Raw genomic sequence first — 15,854 nt, 5'->3', positions numbered from 1 at the left:
CCCAGGGAGAGAAGGGCCTGTTGCCTCTTTATTACACTGTAGAAGAGCCACATTAGTGTTCCAGTCTATATATTATGAAATTAAGTGGATACCCTTGGGGTTAATTCCTTGTTGTAATTGTAATGAAAAGAAACACTTTCTAACCCTCCATTTAAGATCTATAACTATTAAAACCCACTAGCCTTGGTGACTCCTGGGGCCAGTGGAGTGCTTTAGGGTGTATGAAAAAGGGCACTCCTACAGTGTCCAATATCAGTAATTTAAAAAGTAACCGCCTCCAAGTGGGAAAATGGACAAATGAGTTTTCTGTCTTGCCCTCCCTGCTGTTTACCCATGGTGGACTCATTCATCAGCATGTGAAATTATATGCATATTAAAACTGTGGCCCTGCCTGCATGGCTCGGTAGTAGTTGGGACCCTTGAGCTAAAAGGAGAAGTGGACCCATGCCTCTACTCCTAACCCAGATGCATTCTCCAACTGATGACCACTTGCAAATAGAAATTTAGTTTCATCCAAGGGAGACTCACTGGGGAAACAAAATACTTTAAGGGTAAGCTGCCTGCCCAGAAGAAGTTGGCTAAGAAAAGATGGATTCAGTGGTACCACTGGAGGCTCCTTGTCTCGTAATGCATGTCAGGGCTCTTTTTTTTTTTTTTTTTTTTTTTTAAATTTAAATTTTATTTTATGTATGTTTTTTTTCTTCCATTTTTTACCCTACAGGTCCTTTGTATACATATTACAGCTTCCAGTTTAGTATTTTCATGGGATTCCCGAGTGTAGAGATGAGTGGATCTCCGTTTCTTGTGCCTTCTCTTGAGCTCTTTTGTTTGTTTGTTTGTTTTGTAAATTCCTATGTCTTGGTTTTTGTTTTACTTCATCTTATTATTATCCTATAGAAGCCTGTTTGTTTTATTTTATTTTATTTTTATTTTTTCAGAGCTGAGAACCAAACCCAGGGCCTTGCGCTTGCTAGGCAAGCACTCTACCACTGAGCTAAATCCCCAACCCCTCCTATTTGTTTTCTAAGGAGAGATAGAAAGGGGGTGGATCTGAATGGGAGGGGAGGTGCAGAGGAGGTGGTAGGAGTAGAGGGATACATTATGTAAAGGAAAAAAAAAAACATTTTCAATAAAGGAAAGGTAAAATTGTGGCCCTGGGTTCTAGGATATGGTACAGCCAGAGGTAGCAGTGTGATGTTCTTCAGGGTGAAGTTGGAAGTCAGTCATTCTGAAGGGTGAAGCTGAAGGACTGAGGAAGAGAAGTGCATTACATGGCCAATTCCTTGGAGGCCTCCAGAGCCTCTTCTGCTCGTCTGAGAAGAGTCACTTTCAGTTCCAAAAGCAGCTCACTTTGTAGTATTTAGCCTGCTACAATTCAGTTTATTGTGAGCGACAAAAAAGAATGTATGTTCTGCATATGACATCTGATTTAATTTCTTTATTACAACTATTATATCCATTAAATATCAAATTTGCTGGTGTATTATCATCTGACACAGTGTGAGTCACTGATTCATACACAGGGAACAATAACAATAATGTAAAATAAAAGAGAGAGACACTTCACTTTATAATAGTGTGAATGCACAAAAAAAAATGAAAGAAGAAAAAAAGAAAACAGACTTTGTGAAGCTCCTAACATTTTGGGGGGAATTACTGTTAATACATATATTTGTTTGATTGTGGGTGACAGGATCATAGTGCTTTTCTTTTTCTTCTATCACTCATTATATTATGAACTGTCTCAGAACAAAAACAAAGCAGTTGTGTGCATGCTTGGCAGGAAAAGAACGAACTGGAAAGCAATTGTTGTATGTAAAAGTTTGCACTCTAGTGCCCTAGGAAGTGCGATGAAAGGGTCTGCTTTAGAGGACCTCCCCCCGACTGACTGATAATGCTGTACAATGTCACAACTTACTAAGACAAAGTTTTATTTTGGGTGACTAGTCCTGTTAATTCACATAGCAGAGCTCCTGATGACTTTGTGCTTATGGAGTGTGTGTGTGTGTGTGTGTGTGTGTGTGTGTGTGTGTGTGTGTAAGGTGTTTTAGAATACTCCTGAAAAATCATCTCTCCTCTGTTGTTCTTATGCTGCATGCATCTCTTGGCATTTCCAAATGTGTCCCCTCTGCAGTCATTTCAGAATGCCAGCAGAGGGCTGGTAATAGCCCATCATGTTTAGGTCACTGGCTTGTATCCAAGCCAGGCAGGTGGTCTGAGTGAAATTAGCAGGCCTGTTTCAATTCAGTTCCCAGATTTCCCCACTCCACTCAATGCAAACTGTGCCCTGGCCTTCCTACTTGTCTTTGAATGGCACTTTGGAGAGAAGATTTTCAGACATGCCTAAGACAACAGCAGTGAGAACCCTCAGCAGTGGCTACCTGGGAGCCTCGTTCTAGATACGATGGTTGCAAAGATATTTATTCTGCCTTCCTCCGTTCCTTCTTTCCTTCTTCCCCATCCCTTCCTTCTCCCCCCATCCCTTCCTTCTTTCTTTGAGATAGGGTTTCACACTGTAACCCAGGCTGAGTCTGCAATTCACTATGTACTTCAGACTGGCCTTGAACTCAGAGAAATCCTCCTGCCTCAGCCTCCTCACTCCCTGAACTTCTGTGATGGCATTGCAGGGAGTGAGTTTTGATTTGTTTGTAAATGAGCCTACTGGCTGCATATGGTCATGCGCACAGACTGTGACAGTACCTCATTTCATTCCATTTCCCTAAAATCTTACATTATCACAGAAACCTTACATGGATGTCAGAACACAGCCCAAGAATGGAATCCTGTGAGGAGATTCCTGAGTACTTGTGAGAGAACTCGAAGAAAGCAAGACAAGAGTCTTTTGACCTCAGTTCCTTTAAAAACATGGAATTGTTGCTTGAATGTGTGTTCCTGCTTCTTCCAGGTGGAGCAGATAGGAGTGGGTTTCTTCGGATTATTCATTACAATTAGTTACTGTTATTTGTTTATATGGCTCTACAGGAAAACATATTTTTGGCATATGTGGGCTTGCCCACCTCCCACTTGCCTGCCACATTCAGCTTGCCCTTGCGATTGGATACTTTACTCACATGACTCTTTTTAACCCCTACAGTATAAATTGCCTGATGCTCTGAATAAAGTTGGCTACTGCATAAGACGGTAGTCTACTTCATGTATGGGTTCCATTCCATCCCAAGTCCCACCCCTTTTAGAGCGAAGACTATAATAACATTGTGATGGTGAGTTTTTGTCACCTTATCACTGGGAAAAAGGAACTTCAACTGAGGAATTGTTTCCATCAGACTGGCCTGCAGGCAAGTCTGAAGGGCATTTTCTTTATTAATGATTGATGTGGGGGCGCCTAGCCCATGGTAGGCGGTGCCTCCACAGGGCAAGTGGTTCTGGGTTGGATAAGAAATCAATCTATACAAGACAGGAAAACAGGTCAGTAAATAGCACTCCTCCATGGTCTCTGCTCCAGTTCCTGCCTCCAGGAAATTCTGCCTGAGCTCCCACCCTGACTTCTTTTTGATAATGGACTACAACCTGTAAGTAAAAATAAACCTTTTTCTCCCCCTAGTTGGTTTTGATGAGTATTTTAACACAGTAACAGAAAAGCAATCTAGTGTTAAATGCAAAGTACTTTAAGTTCAAGACTATTCAAATACCAGGGGTTTTCCCATGTATTTTTTTGTTTCCTGTTCTAAGATCTAACCCTGAAATCTTCACAGCCTCTGTTCTTATTCCTTCCGTGTCTCCTCCGCTTAAAGGCAGGTCCTCAATCATTAGTCTTTCATGAACTTTGACACTTTTCTGAAATACTGGTCAGTTATCTGGAGAGTGTCCTAATGTATGAGAAACATCTGTATGTTTTCCCCCTCCTCATATTAGATTTTCATCAATAGATTAAGGTAAGAATGCCACTGATGTGATCCACATCAGTATGTATCACATATGTATCCCTATGTGTTACACAGAGTGCATATGTAGTCATCTGAGGACCAGTGACTAACCAGGGTCTGCTGGTTCCCCACTATGATGTTCATGTTTTCCTTGGTACAGTTACTTTCCCATTCATAAATTTCAAGCCGTGCCAGGAGTGTGTGCTGACGAGTGCATGTGTTTCAGGAAGAACAATGGGGGAGTTGCCACTTTCCTCTGAGTTTCACATTTGAGTAAGTCTGATTTTATTTTACTTATTCATTTATTTTACAAATAATCTTTGTTTATTTATATTTTTGATGCATCTGATTTTTGCATGTGACCAAGGGTACACAAATCTGTACATGTTTTCAAGTGCACAGGTGTACACATGCATGTGGCGATCTGAAGTCAACCTTAGGTGTTGTTCCTCAGGGGCTGTCCATCTTGTTTTTGAGACAGAGTCTCTCACTGGCCTGGAACTTTCCAAGTAGGATGTGCTGGCTGGAAAGCAAACTCCGGAGATCCAACTCTCTTCACCTCCCTCCATCTCATCAAATACACTGATAAAATCAAGTGTAATGGGATTCAGAGATGGGACTTTGGGGAGACAACTAGGTCCTGGGGGTATAGTCCTTGTGAATACAATTCATGATTTTAGAGAGGGATCTAAGAAATGGTCTCATCCTGTCTGTCATGTGAAAACGAATGAAAATATGATATTACCGTTAAGTGATGAACTATTTGTGTGTGTGAGCAAGTGTGCACTCTTGTGCATGCCGAGGCATAGGAGTAAAAGTCAAAGGACAACGTTAGGAGTTGGTTCTCTCCTTTGCCACATGGGCCCCAGGGATAAAACTTAGGTCATCAGGCTTGGGGCAAGGGGTTTTATGTGCTGAGATATCTTGCCAGCACAAGAATTAAATTTCTTCTATTTGTAAGGCACGAAGTTCATGGTGTTTCTTATGGAAACTAAGGCAACTAATTTGTGCAATTAGAAAAAATATATTTCATTTTCTCCCACTGTATAGTGAGCCACAGGAATTTAAAGAATTGAGGGATATCTCTTTAGTTCTCAAATATGCAGCAAAATGCCTACTATAGTGGGTGATTAATATATATTTATTAAGTAGAAGAATATATACTCTGAAGGGAGACAGTAGAAATTAGAAGGGTCAGCATGTAGCCGAAGAAACTCATGACTAGAGGAAGACATCACAGGGCTAAGCAACCATATTATATAGTAATATGGTGCCTCATGTGAACTTGTTGAGGGATTAAACCATGAGCAGCCTGCTTATTCAGAATCCCTAAGACAGGTCAGTAGAACCTACTATGCAACACAGGCTGTTGGCTCTGCTATCTTTCTATTGATGTCATAAAGAACCACAAATGTAGCTAATTTAGCTGCTTGAAACAACACATGGTTATTATCTTACAGTCAGTTTCAAGTCAAACTCATGTCTTGGGTTAAAATCGTGTTGGTCAGGCTGGGTTCCTCTTGCGTCTTCAGTTGCTGACAGTGCTCAGGTCCTTGAGTCTCTGGGACTGAAGTCTGTGTTCCTCATAGGCTGTTGGTGAGGGTACTTCCCAGGTTCTCAGGCTTCCTTCACCTTGCTTTCAGTCCTGGGTTCTTTCTCATTCAAAACCAGCAAGGTTTGTTGAGTAGGAATCTTTCTTGTGTCTGACATTGCCAGTGTCTGATTCTTCAGTTTTTCAGACACATGTTGCCTTCATCAGGCCCACTAGGCATTCTAATATACTCTCTTTTAACATCTGTATAGTAGATAGAATACATCTCTATAGTGATATTTTATTTGTATCGAAATGTGATTTTATTTATATGTTAATAAAGTTGCCTTGAGGTCAGAGCAAGCCAGAGCAGAAGCTGGGCGGTAGTGGTGCATGCCTTTAATCCCAGCACTTGGGAGGCAGAGCTAGGTAGATCTCTGTGTGTTCAAGGACACAGCCAGCATGGCAGACACACGCCTTTAATCTCGATACCAACCATAGAAGACCTGGAGGTCTGTACAAACAGGCAGTGATGAGGAGGTCATGTGGCTGGGTTTATAACCAATGAGAAAACAGAACAGAAAATCTATAAAAAAGATAGGACACAGAGAGGTAGCTCTCTTGCGGAGAGGAAGAACAGCAGAAGCAGTGGGGGGTAAGGTTTTCTACTCTTGCTCTGACCTCGTGGTTTTTAACTCTGCAATTGGTTCTGTGTTTCTTATTTAACAAGTCAGTTACATCTACACCTCTCCCTTAAAGATGTCCATGTTCCAACCCTTGGAACTTATGAACACGTTAAGTTCCATAGCAAAGAAGTATTATGGTAGCAGATGGAATCAAATCCTAATTGGCATTCTCTAAGTGTATTCGATTAGCCTGGGTTATCTAGGTGATTTGAACTTAATCACTAAGGTCTAACTATGGGTAAGGCAGTGTCATAGCAATGAGATGTGAGAAATGCATCTGTGTGGTCAGCTTTGATGGAAAAGTGGGTGATAGACCAAAGACTATTAGCAGCCTCTGGAGTGTGAAGAAAGCCATAAAATGAACTCTTCAGGAAAATAGTCAGAAAGGACTCAACCTTGTTAGCACCCAGTGGGAACCCATTTTGGACTTCTGACTCCCAGAGCTATATGATAACAATTTGTTAGTTCTTTGAGCCACTAACATGTTGTTAAAAAATTTGGAGACTTTGCATAGGTAGCCCATGCTAATCTCCAATTAGCTATGTAGCCCTAGCCGGCCTCAACGCATACTCCCCCTGCCTCAGTCTCCCTAGTGCTAGTGCTACCTGCTTGAGGAGCTATAGCCAGCCTTCATGATTACTGAACAGTCATAATAGAATCCCACCCAGTCCGTCGCCTTGACTTCACCTGCAAGTTCCCTTTTATCATGCCCAGGGACATAGTTTTTTGGTTCAATAAAATAATATGTAGATAGGTATTTTTATGAGAGTTGTCATTGGCTTTCTGTAGTTGTGGGGGGACTGAATGAGATTAACCTGTGTTAAGAAGAGACTAGTAATAAAGAAAACAGAGAGAGTGGTGGGAAGCCATAGTCTGGTTCCACTGTTTCTACAGTCTCATTCTGTGCTTGCTCTTTTACATACTGTACACAAGGCTCTTCCATTACCTCTGTTGCTCTAACATTGATTTGAGGATTGCATATTTACAGAGCCAATAAATGGTCAAACTGGAATTTTATCCTTTGATTCTTAAACCTAGTTCCTTCTTCCTACCTTAAATGTGTTTGATCTAGTTTTTATGGCAGGGAAAATAATTAGGAGGATAAAATTCCCCCCAGACCCAATCATCTTTCAGCTTTCCTCTTATGTATTATATTAGCTACTTTTGTACTAAACACTAGCTTTTAAAGATTAAGAATCATAAAATTCACCATAGGTGGATCAAAAGGGTCAGAAGTCAATACAGTAAAAACAAATCAAACAATGTCATTAAAATTACTAAATGAGAAAAATAAATATGAGAATAAAAACTGTTTTTTGCTTCTAGGGTGTGTGAAGTCTTCAGTCTCATTTGCCATTTCAAAATATAAAGGTCACTTGGGGTAGCACTGGTCCAGAAGACTATGAGATTGAGAGTTGAGAGTTACTGAGTAAGCACAGAGAAAAATTCTGAAAAAATTATAAATTCAGAGAATTCATAACCCTTTAAGAACCTACTCAAGCTATTACAGGAACTTATGCAACTCGTACGGACTCTCTCTTGAGGTTCCAACAGCAGGACCAATCATTACAGTGAAGAATTCATTTGTCTGAGCAGGCAAGATTATTTTTTCTTTTGTTGAAACTATGAGAAACCTTGCCTTAGTTTCTCTGGTTCTGATGGGTTATATATTATTTGTTTTTGTGACCTCTTGGTATCTTTAGGTCTAGCAACTGGTAGAATCTATGGAATCAATGAACAAAAATCCTCTGGAGAATTGCTTCTAGATCGCATGTTGGGTCACTCTTTTCTCTGATATTCTGGTAGAAGAACTGTCTGGGACATATAAATACCTAGAGGGGCCTTGCCTTAGTGACTCCTTTATTCAGTGCGTGATATTTTTGACACTTATTTCAGTTATTGAAAACTGTCTCTGTTACTAAACACTGGGCTGTGCTATCCTGTCGGAATTGTCTTCTTGTGCCTCCATGTTTTCAAAACAAAACAAAACCTTCCTATTTCCTCAAATGAAATTTTTGATAAATATACCTGATAAATATTGGCATCACTAATGCATGCTTTATGTTAGTAACAGCTACAATTTTCAGTAATGCATGCCTGATGTGTCTTATGTGGTGTTTTACATTTTGGATTTGTCTCTTAAGTGTGTGGGATATGTGTGTTCCACTTGGATATCTTACGTATGTTGCTCTCCACATAATTATTATCATTTTGAGACAGGGTTTCTAACCAAACCTGAAGTTTGCTGTTTTGGATAGACTAGTTGCCTGGCAGTCTAACAGGATTCATCTGTCTCTACCCACTGCCTAGCACTGAGGATATAGATAAGCATCACCATGTCTGGCTTCTGACGTGGATGCTAGAGATCCACACTCAGGTCCTATGCTTCCAGCACATCACCCTTGAACTGTATTTCTAGACCCATTTCTGTTTTTGAAGGCTGAGCTTCAATTCAAAATTTCTTGAGCTTGGCTACAGCAGCCTATATATTTGTGGCCTCTGATCATAGTGAACAACATTGTGAATGATGTATAGGAATTTAGACACAATTATCCCTCCCCATAATGCTTGAATAGTTTAATTCTTCTTCTGGTCATGCTCATTTAGAAATGCTATTGCCTAAGTAACTCTCTGGGGATTTATAAGAAGCTGAAAAATTAATAATACAAGCGAAGTCCAAATTGAGAAATTCATGATTTTTCAATTTGACTTTCTTTGAACACAGCTTGTTTGACCTAAGGTACTAAGGTTAATGACATCCAAAAGCACCTTCAGAAACAGCCTCCCCAGGCATCTGTTGGCCCAGGCAGGTTAATACATAGAATTAGCTATCAGGATAACCAAAGTGCACAGTTATTTGAAGCACTTAAACACATCACCTTCTCATTATGAACATAATCCCAACTGGCTATCCAGTGGTTTTTTTCTTTGTTAGAATGTTTGACAGGGTTCAGATCATATCAGATACCAAAGGGACAGGGAGCAGCAACATTTGCATCTCCTACTCACCAGGAGTACCCTGCTGCTTTCAATCTTTGAATATCTAGAAATCTGCAGCAGCCTTTGTAGGGAGTCCTTGTATTCTCGATCAGCCATACTAGCTAGCTTCCTGGCCCTTTCCAGGCCCTGCGGCCTTCTGTGCCTAGCTGCCCAGAGCGGGCTCTCTGCAGTGCTGAGTACAGCTCCAGAGCCTCATGTGGTCTCTCGCCGTGGAGTCAATGCCATTCTCTGAGCATCTGTGGCAAGGACGCCGAGGCTCTGGACCTGAGTGCTACACAAGTGAGGATCAGAGGGAGAGGCTTCAGTGTGGAGAATGATTTTCCTGTAAATAATGAGAAGTGTGTTGTTGAAGATTATAAACCCAACTGTAGCATGGAGACATGACTATTTAAGGTACAGGAGGCAGTTTTCAAAAGAAGAGATGAACTCAGTGGGAGTTCTCGGTGTTATGTATTCAATTCTAAATGGATTTTTCAGGAGAAGAAAAATACCATTTGGTTATTTTTAAGGAGTTTAAAGTGCTAAGGGAAAGAAATTATATTGTAAACATTTAAGCTTTTGAATATTTTGTCTATATTTTCTTTCTATTGTCCTGGTTCATCAGTTCATATTCTCCCTTGCTGTACTTTATTAATAATTATTTTAGGTAATAAATATGAGTCACAATCCTACAATCATATCATGTAAACACAATTAACCTCTATAAATCTACATAAAAATTTTATATTTGTATTTCTATGTAGCTGTGGGAACCCCATGTCTTTAGAAGGTATTGGTTCTTAGTACTTGGTCCCATTGTAAAGCTTTCCTTTTCCTTGGGGGTGGGACTTTCTATTCTATTCTCAACTTTCTCCCAACACTAGCCATGCTAATAAGGTAGAATTAATCTGAAAGATAAGAGTACAGTTTCTCAGTTTCCTCCTCCGTGTCAAGTAAACATAGTGACGAATCTGCTGTTATAGGGGCAAACAAGGCAATGTGCCATACTCATTCAAATAAGAGGATTACTGACATTAGTAGAGTAATAAGTAATATAAGTATGCATACATATAATACATACAAATAAAAATACACTCCTGTAGAAATAAGGTCAGAGGCTGTGGTCCCTTTTGGTTCAGCCTTTGCTGTACACATTAATCAGGGTTCTTAGAGAAACAGAGCTGGAGTAATGCATGTACATAAGGGAAAAGAGTGTATTGCTTGGGTTGTGCAATAGGGGGTGAGTGGTCCATCGATGGCTGTCTTCACTTTGAAAATGCTGAGAACTCAGTAGCTGCTCAGGCTAGGGAACTGGACAATTCTGCAGTGCCATCAGATGCTGAAGACTTGGGAGATTTTCAGAGAGCCATTGGTCTTCAGTTCAAGTTGGAAAGCCTAGAAAGCTGCAGCTGACGTTCATGGAGGATGCTGATGGCAGCGGCACAGTCCCCAAGAAGAAGCAGAGGCTAATATCAAAATGTATCTGATTTAAATGGTTACTAAGCCTACCAACACCTGTGGGCCTCTAGCCATTGTCTCAGGAGTGGCTGCACCTTAGACATAGAACAGGAAACCACATTCTTTTCTAAAAGACTGTTGTAAAAACAATGAATAGGTAAATAAGAAAACAAAATTTTAGAAAGCTTAGTGCTTTATTAAAAAGTTCCCTCTATAATGATTAATCTTGGTTGTCAATTGGGCGGCATCAGGAATCAAGTAAGAGATGTGTCCCTGGACAGGTCTGTGAATGTATTCTCAACATTCCCAAAAGGATCACAGGAGAGAAGACCTTCCCCAGTGGCCACTGACTGGCACCTCTGGTTGGTGGCACAGAAACACAGAATGTGTTAAGAGATGCTGCTTAGCCAGGAGGTGGTGGAGCACACCTTTAATCCCAGCAATTGGGAGGCAGAGCCAGGTGGAACTCTGTGAGTTCGAGACCAGCCGGGGCTATCAAGTGAGTTCCAGGAAAGGCACAAAGCTACACAGAGAAACCTTGTCTCAAAAAACCAAGAAAAGAGAGAGAGAGAGAGAGAGAGAGAGAGAGAGAGAGAGAGAGAGAGAGAGATGCTGCTTGCCCTCCTGCCTCTCTCGATCCCTTTCTCCCCTTCTCCATGTCTTTCATTGTTTCTTTCTTCCTCCCCGAACTCCTACTTTTCTTCCTTTGTGTGTAGTGAATGCATCTGAGTACACATAGGTGCACATGTATGCACATATGGAGTCCAGAGGAGGATGGGAACTCTCACTGCATGTGGAGCTCTCCCATTTTTCCTTTTCAGATAAGGTGGCTGGCTGGTCAGCAAGCCCCCATGACTCTCTCTTCTCTGTCCAGTTTTAGAAGCTCATGTGACCATGTCCAGCTTTAACGTGATGGGTTCTGGGCATCTGAACTCAGGTCCTAATGAGTGCACAGTAAGATTTCTTACCTACTGAACTAGCTCTTCTGCTCCACAAAGTCTGACTTTAGAACTTGATGTCAGAAGACAACACTGGAGCTTTGCTGTGAGTGGTACCTGGATGAAGACTTCAGTCCTAAGATTCTAATGCTTAATCTGTGCTCCAAAGGGGGAAAGGAGGAAGCAGTACTGTCTTGATGCCCAGACTGACTTTCTATCCAGCATATCATGGGGCCTGATACCTGCTCAAAAGCATTGCTGTAGCATGAATCTTAAAGAGTCTTATTAAAAAAATCAAACCTGAGGTCAGTTATTCGGGTGAATGCTGGAAGATCAGAGAAGCAGAACAAGCCACAGCTTCCTCCCCTTGCCAATTCCTCAGCTAATCCTGTTTCCTTGGACTGGAAGATTCTGAATCCTCATCCGAATGGGTCTCAGTTGAACTGCTGTTCAAAAGCCTGAAAGCTTAACCAGTTAAAAGCGTCTAGTTTTTGGTCTTCACGCCTTATATACCTTTCTGCTTTCTGCCATCACTCCCTGGGATTAAAGGCGTGAGTCACTATGCTTGGCTGTATCCTTGAACATACAGAGATCCAGGTAGATTTCTGCCTCTGGAATGCTAGGATTAAAGGCATGTGCTACCACTGCCTATCCTCTATGTTAAATATTGTAGCTGTTCTGTACTCTGACCCCAGATAAGTTTATTTGCATGCACAATATTTCAGGGAACATAACACCACCACACATCACTATTTTATTTCTCTGCATTTCCCCCCCTCTTTATGTAAGTCAGTGTGGAAGGAATACCTAACTAACGTGTTTATAAGGATCGTTAATTTGCCTTCCTTTTAAAATTATGTTATTGAAAAATGAGTCTTCCCATAGCTTTATTGCTGGGTGTTTTCGGGATTTTATTACTATTTTTTCTTTTATTGGAACTTTTTATTTTTTTTAATGTTAGCTACTTTAGTAGTCCTTTCTCATGGAAAGAAGAGCCAGTGTTGAGAGCATTTTGAGAAGAGATCATAGACTTGAGTTGTCTCCAGACACAGGGAACTTAACACTAAATCTACCTGTAAAGTCCAAGACTTAGCACAACGAAAAGGATTTCCCTATTGGAATCTGGAGGGAATCTCTATACCTACAATTCTAGAGAAATATTTCAAAGATTCAAAAGTTCTAAATTGGCAGAAAGCCCAACATGAAGAAAACTCTATTCCTATTTCTTTTTTAAAATAAAAAGGATAATTTAATTTCTTCCTTAATTTTTGGGGGGACAAATGCCAATACATAAGTTTCCATCCCATCTCTTCCCCCTATTTATTTCTATTTTACCTAAAATACCATTTTATACCATTATCATAAATACCTTGTGATAAACATGTGTTCTTCATGGATTGAATTTTCTATAGCAGTTTTTTTGTTTTCTGAAAATTTTATTTTGATTAATTGATGGATATCTGTATCCAGGTGATCTTCTGGGATAGTCAAGCTGTCCTGTAACAGCAGTCTCGAGTTTTGATTGGCTCAGTGTATCAAGGCCTATTTCCCTCCTAACAAAGCGGTGAGGAGGTCATGGTAGTTATTCAGGGATGGGGTCATGCCAGGTTCTAGCTCAATTGTGTTTCTAGTGCCACTCAGGTGGGGGAAAGATACTGTACTAAATATCTGACAATGGCTGTTGAATATTGCACTATCATCCTGAAATATTGAAAACTGTGCACATCACTGGTTGTGTTTCCTTGGTCAGAAAAGCAAAGTGATTCTGCCTAACTTCAAAGGACTTAAGAGAACAAGTTAGACTTACCAGTAGTACTGTGGACTGTGGCAGTGGAGCATCTTCATATGTTAGCATATGTAAGATAAAATCAGGATTCCAGAGGAAGTAAGCTGCTGGCAAGCTCCATGACCTGTAAAGATGAAATATCCAAAAAAGTTACAGACAAAGGTAACAAGAAATTCCCATGTATACCACAACTCATTTTCCATAATATTACATATTATGTGGTTACTAATAATCAGATACTTAGGCATGGAAAAATGCCTTAGTGGGTAAAAGTATATGCTGGTTAGATGTTTTGGTTTTGCTGTTTTTGTTTGCTTTAGATAACTAGACTGAGGCTAGAGTCTTCTGGGAAGAGGGTACCTTAACTGAAGAATTTTCTCTGCTGGAGAGATTGTAGGCAAGCTTGTGGGGATAACTTTTTGATTGATGTTGGAGTGCCCAGTCCATGGGCAGGTGGTCCTGGGGAGTGGGCATCCCAAGGAAATCCCCAAACAGCCAAGGCTGATGCAAAAACAAAGAGTTGCTATCCACAAACTTTCAGCAGGACCCCATTGCTGAGGACAACATCCATACAAGCCCTTGAACATGGAGAACTCAAGCTGGTGCTTACATAGAGCCTTTACCCCTATGTGCTAGCCTCTTTGGTACAGAGAGGGTACTCTACAGATTACTAAAAGAGAAATATAGACACCAACTCTTTGACCTACAATCTTTCCTGCCTATAAAATATGCTAGGGCAATGGTGTGGTGATATTTTATTTGTGCTGAAATGTGGTGATATTATATTTGTATGTTAATAAATAAAGTTTGCCTGGAGATCAGAGGAAATAGCAAACCATTTTAAGTAAACACAAAAGTCAGGCAGTGGTAGCACACACCCTTAATCTGACACTTGGCAGGCAGCGTCTTTGTGTGTTCAAGGTCACACTAGGGAACAGCCAAGCGTGGTGATACATGCCTTTAATCCCAGTATCAACCATAGAGACCTGGAAGTCTGTAGAGACAGGCAGTGACAATGAAGTGAGGTAGCTGGGCTAAGAGCCGATGAGAGGGCAGAACAGCAAGGCAATAAAATCCTGGGTAGACAGGAAGTCTTGACATTTTGGAAGCTATAGAGCTGGTGAGCTAAGGTGGTTGGTGGCTCTTACTATTTCTCTGATCGCTAAGGCTTTCACCCCTACATTTGGCTCCATGTTCTTTATTTAATAAGACCACTTGGAAATTTGTCTACACAATGGTGGCACAGAACTTGTGGGAGTAGCCAACCAATGTGTGGTTTAAATTGAGGCCCATGGCACAAGAGGGAGCCCATGCCTAGATGACAGGGACCAGAGACTGGATAACCCAGAGACCTAGGATAAAACCTAACATGCTCAGTATGAAACAAAACAACAAACAAAAGCAAAACAAACAAATAAGAAGGCCAACAATGAAATGATTCCTAATGATACTCTGTTATACTCATAGATCAGTGCCTTATCCAGTCATCGTCAGAGAGGCTTCCTTCAGCAGCAGATGAGAACAGATTATGTGGAGAGAAAGAATAAATTGGAAGTCTCCATGAAGTCCCTGACCTCAGAGCTCAGGGAGTCCTGCAGAAGCAGGGGACGGGGTTTGTAATGATTGTCAGAGCCAGAAGGATGGAGATCACCAGGAGAACAAGGCCTTCTGAATCAGCTAAACAAGGTGCATCTGAGCTCACAGAGACTGAAGCAGTAAGTATAGGGCCTGCACGGGTCTGCTCCAGGTCCTCTGTGTATATATTACAGCTATCAACTTCGTGTTTTCATGGGACTCCTGACTGTGAGAACGAGTGGGCCTCTGACTCTTGTGCCTGCTCCTGGGACTCTTTCCCTCCTGTTGGGTTGCCTGGTCCAACTTTGATATGAAAGTTTTTTGATTCATTTTGTTATATTTTATTTTATCATGTTTGATGGTTATCTCTTAGAAGCCTGTTCTTTTCTAAATGAGAGAGAAAGAGAGTGTATCTGGAGAGAAGCGGAGGAGGAACTGAGAGGAGTAGAGGGAGGGGAAACTATGATCAGGATATATTGTGTGAGCAAACAATCTATTTTCAATTAAAAAAGTTAATTTGAGCAATCTATGGAGAGCAAGCCAGTGAGCAGCTTTACCCCATTTTTCCTGTCTCTGCTACTGCTTGAGTTCCTGACTTTCCTTGGTGATGGACGTTAGTGACTGACATGTAATCCGCATAGAGCCTTTCATTCCCATATTGCTATTGGTCACAGTGTTTATCACAGCAAACAGGGACAAGGCACTTGCCATTGGTCTGAGATTTGAGCCCCAGAACCTACATGGTGGAAGGTGCAAACTGACTCCTGCAAATTGTCCTCTGGCACCTAAACTTTTGATGCTTTGTAGACTCCCTTTACATAGACGCAATTGCAGGAGTAATAAACTTTCTCTATTGCATAGAAACTTTTCAGAAAAAAAATAAAAAGGAACAAATTCATATATAGATATCGAGGGTACTGATTACATTTACCATTGTATCACAATATTCCTTTAATTTAACAACCCTGGAAGATGATCAGTAGTTTACTATTACATATATTACAATTTAATATGTTA

This window comes from Onychomys torridus, chromosome 6 (assembly GCF_903995425.1).
Source record: "Onychomys torridus chromosome 6, mOncTor1.1, whole genome shotgun sequence".
NCBI lineage: Eukaryota > Metazoa > Chordata > Mammalia > Rodentia > Cricetidae > Onychomys > Onychomys torridus.
This window is presented reverse-complemented; position numbering follows the sequence as displayed.